Source organism: Chenopodium album, chromosome 8 (genome assembly GCF_948465745.1).
Source record: "Chenopodium album chromosome 8, dcCheAlbu1.1, whole genome shotgun sequence".
Lineage (NCBI taxonomy): Eukaryota > Viridiplantae > Streptophyta > Magnoliopsida > Caryophyllales > Amaranthaceae > Chenopodium > Chenopodium album.
The window spans coordinates 20475770-20482556 of NC_137841.1; positions in this window are offsets into that span (position 1 = coordinate 20475770).

Below are 6787 nucleotides of genomic sequence, written 5' to 3' on the forward strand. Positions count from 1 at the left end.
AACAATAATAGAATAAACATTAATATTGGAAGCAATTCAACAATAATAGCGTTAGTCAAATAAAATATAAAATAATCTAATCATGATGCTAGAAATATTAAAATAAAATAAGAGTAATTAAATTAATTAATTAATTACTCACATTCCGCGCGTTCCTTTAAATTGCTACATCATGAATAAACTGTTAGTAACTTCAATAAAAATATAAAGTAAATGGAAATTAAATTAAAATTAAAATTAGAGTTGATTTGGTCCAAACCCTCAGTTAATTCTACCTATCACGCCTTGGTTAAAGTATAGAACTTCAGGTACTGTATCGACTCCTTGGAGTGCTTAAAGGAAGAAATAGTGAAAGAATGGGGAGACTAGTATTTAGGCTAAAGAGGGAGAAGAGAATTATTTGATGATCAAGCTTGTTAATTATTGGAAAAGGGGTGATATGACCTCTATTTATAGAGAAAAAAAGAAGGGTCGAAGAATTAAGATAAGATCCGAATTAAATCGGAATAAAACTCGATAGACAGCAGTTTTTGTGATTTTTGTTTTTATCATATCATTTGATCCAGAAATCGAAATAAGATGAATAAGATATCGTTGGAAAGATCTTGAAGTATAATTTCTAACCCAATTAGAATCAGATAAAAATATTTTATACAATAAAAGATATGGCCGAAATAGTGAGACGGTGTCAGTTTTGGATAGAGTTTGACATTTTATTCATATATTTTCCGTTATAGCTCGGAATTGATATTATAATATATCATTGGAAATATAATTTCAAGGGCTATCCAACCATATAAAAATTGGATAAAAACTATGAGGCACGAAAATAATATCTGTCTATCTTTGAACGTCTTTCAATTCGGATAAAATTAGGACTTTCGAAAAAAGGAGTTTTATTCAATTTCAAACTCTTTAATCTTATCTTTTCAAAAAGGATAATTAGGATCTTTTAGAAACTTATAGGAGCTTAAAATTAATCCTAATTTGTTTAGAAATGGGATTAAATAATTTGGACCCTCCACATGATCATTGGGTTGTAGGTAAGGTGGGCTTAGGTTCGGTTTGGGCTCAGTTTAATATTTTGGCCATAACTTATTTGTTATAACTCGGATTTAGGCCTATAATATATCGTTGGAAAGCTCTTTTCAATCACCATCCAATTATTCAATCATTGGACCAAGATTATGGACCAAAATAAACTAGATTAAACGTTTTTATAAAAAGGACACGAAATGAATGATTTTAAAGGACACGAAATGAATTATTTTGGGTTTAAAGGCACAAAAAGAGGAAAATAAGTTATGGTTTGGGGAAATGGGCTAGGAATTGGGTTGGTTTATGAAATTGAAATATGGATTTAAGCACTCCAAAAATTAAATACTCAACCCAACCAATAATGGCGGTGAAAGGTTGTTCATCATCGGGTTTGGTTTTGGGGAGACATTTTTAGGTGTCTATAGCGCCCGATCGGGCGAGCTCCGCCCGATCGGGCGCGAACACGAACGAAAATTTCGCCCTTTCACTCGCCCGATTGGGCGAGCTTCGCCCGATATATCTTTTCCTTCACTCGATTTGCGCCCGATCGGGCAACCTTGCCTCTTTAAAATAAAAAATAAAAATAAAGCAAAAGGAAAACTAGTCTAAAAAGCAAGAATTACGGGTTGCCTCCCGCAAAGCGCTGGTTTATCTAGGTCCTGCACGACCTTCTTACCACCTTGATGCTCAGGTTGGAAGTGGAGTTAGGAAGATTTCCTCCACATCTCTACTAGTAGCGCCCTCATGATACACCTTCAGTCGTTGGCCATTTACCTTAAACTCTTCACCCTTGTCATTGAACAACTCTACAGAGCCAAATTTGTTCACCCATGTGACAGTGAAGGGACCGAACCACCTAGACTTCAACTTTCCTGGGAAAATCTTTAATCTAGAATTGAAGAGAAGAACCTTATCACCTGGTGCAAACTCTCTTGGTAAGATCCTCTTGTCATGCCACTTCTTGGTCTTCTCCTTGTAGATTCGCGCACTATCATATGCCGACAATATAAACTCATCTAACTCATTGAGTTGGAGGAGTCTTCTCTTACCCGCGACCTTAGAGTCCATGTTAAGCTCCTTGATCGCCCAAAAAGCTTTGTACTCCAATTCCACGGGAAGATGACATGCCTTACCATAGACTAATCTATAAGGCGAAGTACCAATTGGTGTCTTGAATGCTGTTCAGTATGCCCAAAGTGTGTCATCGAGCTTCATACTCCAATTTTTCCTTGACTTGGCTACTACCTTTTCTAGGATCGCCTTGATTTCCCTATTAGAGACCTCAACTTGACCACTAGTTTGGGGGTGGTAACTAAGCCCGGTTCTGTGATATATGCCATACTTCTTAAGGAGGTTATCCAGTTGTATTTCATGGAAGTGGGTACCTCCATCACTAATGATAGCCCGTGGAACACCAAACCTCGGAAATATGGTCTTCTTGAAGAGCTTGGTGACTACCTTGGCATCGTTTGTTGGTGAAGCTATGGCCTCAACCCACTTAGACACATAATCGACGGCTACAAGTATGTAGCAATTCCCATTGGAAGATGGGAACATCCCCATGTAATCAATACCCCAAACATCGAATATTTCTACTTCAAGAATCTCAGTTTGGGGCATCTCATGCCTCCGCGAAATGTTGCCAGTCCTCTGGCAAGAGTCACAAGCCTGCACAAAAGTGTTAGCATCCTTGAACATAGTAGGCTAATAGAAGCCTGACTCACTAATCTTAGCCACCGTTTTAGTGGGGCCGTGATGTCCTCCATAAGGTGAGGTATGACAGGCGGTAAGAACGCCATGAGCATCCCATTCGGGAACACACCTGCGAAATAATCCATCTACACACTCACGAAACAAAAAAGGATCATCCCAAAAATAATGTTTAACATCAGAAAGGAATTTCTTTTTCTGTTGGTAGGACAAGTCAGGAGGTAGAGTACCACCCACTAAATAATTAGCAAAGTCTGCATACCAAGGGTGTTGCTCTACAACTGCATACATGTTGTCATCAGGGAATGAATCATCTATAGGAAGAGAATCCTTACCCTCATCATACCTGATTCGTGACAAGTGATCTGCCACTAAATTCTCTGCTCCCTTTGTATCTTTTATTTCAATGTTGAAGTCTTGGAGCAAAAGAATCCATCGGAGTAGCCTTGGCTTTGATTCCGCCTTAGCTATAAAATACTTCAATGCTGCATGATCAGTAAAAACAATAACTTTAGAACCAACAAGATATGATCTAAATTTTTCTAAAGCATAAATAACAACAAGGAACTCCTTTTCCGTAGTGGCATAGTTGATTTGAGCTTCATCCAAGGTTTTGCTTGCATAATAAATAGCATGCAAAACCTTGTTCTTCCTCTGTCCGAGCACGGCTCCTAGCGCAAAGTCACTTGCATCACACATGATCTCGAAAGGAAGGTTCCAATCGGGAGCACATATGATGGGTGCCGATATCAAATCCTGCTTAATCCTGTTGAAAGCCTCAAGACACTCGTCAGAAAAAATAAAAGGGGCAACCTTGAGCAAAAGCTGCGTCAATGGTTTAGCAATTTTAGAAAAATCTTTGATAAAACGACGATAAAACCCCGCATGACCCAAGAAACTTCTAACTCCATCAACATTAACTGGGGGAGGTAACTGCTCAATCACTGATATCTTATCTTTGTCTACTTGTATGCCCTTATCCGATACAATATGACCTAAGACTACTCCCTCTGTCACCATGAAGTGACATTTTTCCCAATTAAGAACTAAGTTGCACTCTTCACATCTTTTCAAAATTTTAGCGAGGTTAATTAAGCATGAATCAAATGAAGAACCATATACGCTAAAATCATCCATAAAGACCTCCATAATAGACTCTATGAAATCAGAAAAAATGCTCATCATACAACGTTGAAAGGTAGCGGGTGCATTACATAAACCAAAGGGCATTCTACGATATGCAAAAGTGCCATAAGGGCATGTAAAAGTAGTCTTTTCCTTATCTTCAGGGTGAATCGGGATTTGGAAGAATCCCGAATACCCATCCAAATAGCAAAAGAATTTATGATTGGCTAACCTCTCAAGCATTTGATCTATAAAGGGAAGAGGGAAGTGGTCCTTTTTTGTGGCGATATTTAATCTACGATAATCGATGCACATACGCCACCCTGTTACAGTTCTAGTGGGAATTAATTCATTTTTTTCATTGGTTATCACCGTCATCCCACCTTTCTTTGGCACTACCTGCACAGGACTTACCCATTTGGAGTCAGAAATTGGATAGATAATACCTGCATCAAGTAATTTCATAACCTCCTTCTTGACTACTTCTTGCATGTTGGGATTTAATGTTCGTTGGGGTTGAATGCAGGGCTTGTAATTGTCTTCTAGATGTATCCTGTGCATACAAAAGTCAGGGCTAATACCCTTGAGATCATCAATACTGTACCCAATAGCTTTCTTATGGGTTTTGAGAACCCCTAGAAGTTGGGAAGTTTGTAGGTCAGTAAGTGCAGTACTGATGATCACGGGGTGCAGTTCCTGTTCATCAAGAAAAATATATTTTAAATGTGAAGGGAGAGGTTTTAGCTCAGGTTTCTTGACCTCTGCAGGTTTTGATTCCTGAACTAAATTTACTACCTTCAATGTTTCCTCGGGGCTTAACTCTTCTAAGGAAAGAGCCTTTTCAATATCTTGTACCTCATTACCCCAAACGCTTGCATTGTCTATAGATAAATTCCCGCAAAGAATTTCATCTAGGGGATCCTTCGCAAGAACCTGTGGCAAGCTATCATCACAAATATCATCCATTATATCAATTACATCAATATAGCAACAATTTTCCTCTAGCATAGGCCCTTTCAAAACCTTCCCTAAATTAAAAGTAACATTTTCGTCACCTATAGAAAGGGTTAGTTTACCATTTTTATCATCAATAATCACTCCTGCAGTATGGAGAAAAGGCCTACCTAATTTACCAACTCTGACAGGTACGTCCTCTAAAATACCTAAGGGGTATTTTACCGAACGATCTGCCATTTACAAAGTTATATTAGTAACTTTTAATTCTCCCATATTAAGTTTAGCGCGGACAGACGATGGCATGACACTGACACTAGCACCCAAATCACACAAAGCATTATCAATAAAAATATTCCCAATATGACAGGGGATAGAAAAACTACCGGGGTCCTTTAATTTAGGAGGGGATTTGTTTTGCAATAAAGCGCTACACTCCTCTGTGAAAGCTGCAGTTTCTAATTCATTAAAGGCCTTTTTCCTAGTCAGAATGTCTTTCATAAATTTAGCATAAGCAGGAACTTGAGTGATTAAGTCAGTAAAAGGAATTGTTACCTGCAGGTTTTTCACAACCTCTAAAAACTTACCGAATTGTTTATCAAGCTTATTCTTTAGATGTCTATTAGGGAATGGAAGCTTGATAACTGGGCTCTGCACATCTCCTCCCTTATCCTACGATTTACCCTGCACAGAAACATTAGTAGGGTTAGTATCTATTTGTAGCCCTGTAGGGCTAGCAGGATTAGCGTTTGGTATAGAGGAATCTAGATCAGGAACTGGTCTATCTTCCTTTGGCATAGGAGGTCCATCATAATGTGAACCACTCCTTAAAGTGATTGCATTGGCATGATCTGTAGGATGGATAGGTTATGATGGTAGAGCTTCCTGCTGACGGGATTGTAGGGTAGATGAAAGTTGTGCAATTTGATTGTCCATGATTTTATTATGGGCTAGGATAGAATCAATTTGCGCATCCCTACTCTCCATATGCTTTTGCATATTGGCAAGTATTGCTCTAATTTCTGTCATGGCAGGGTCGGAAGATGATGAGGGTGATGCTTGGATTTTCTGGCCGGAATTTGGGTGGTAACATTAGCTACAGAGTTAGGAGCAATAGCAGAAACATTAGCTACAGAGTTAGGAGCAGCGTTAAGATTATCTAATTTGTGTCTAATTTTTGACAAATAGACGTTAATTTGCAAACCCTCTCGGATTCCCATATTGGGAATTGTGTATTGCCATGTCTTCGATAACCTGTCCTGCATCGTCCACATTTAAATTCATAAACCTCCTACTAGCTGCAGAATCTAGCACTGATCTAGAAGAATTTCCAAGTCCATTATAGAATGCTTGGATCAATTGCCATTGTGCTAGATTGTGGTGGGGGCACTCTCTTTGTAGATCCTTGAACCTCTCCCAAGCCTCATATAACGTTTCGTCGGCCTCTTGAGCGAAGTTCTAAATAGCACTCCTTAGCACCGCTGTTCTCTCTGTAGGATAGTATTTATTATAGAAATTCAAAGCAAGAGTTTCCCAGTCAGTAATACCAAGTGCAGTTCTATTCAAACCATTAAACCATAATTTAGCTTTGCCACATAATGAAAAAGGAAAGAGAATCTCCCTGATTTGGTCTTGCGTGACCCCGGCTTGTCTAATGGTATTACAATATTGGCAGAAATCTGCGATGTGAAGATTAGGATCTTCACCCTTAGCTTCAATGAATTGCTTCCTCTTTATCATAGTGATAAATTGGGGCTTGATCTCAAATTGAACTCCATCTAGAGCCGGAGTGGGAGTAAGGTGCGGGAAATATGTGAGCTTCGGTTGCGAGTAGTCACTGAGTTTCTTCTGGGCCGTCATCTCTGATTCTGAATCTGAAGTAATATCTGTGTCACTAGAATAAGAGGGAGGATTTCTTCGACCGTTGTCCTCCTTTGAACCCGCCATAATTTGTCTATAG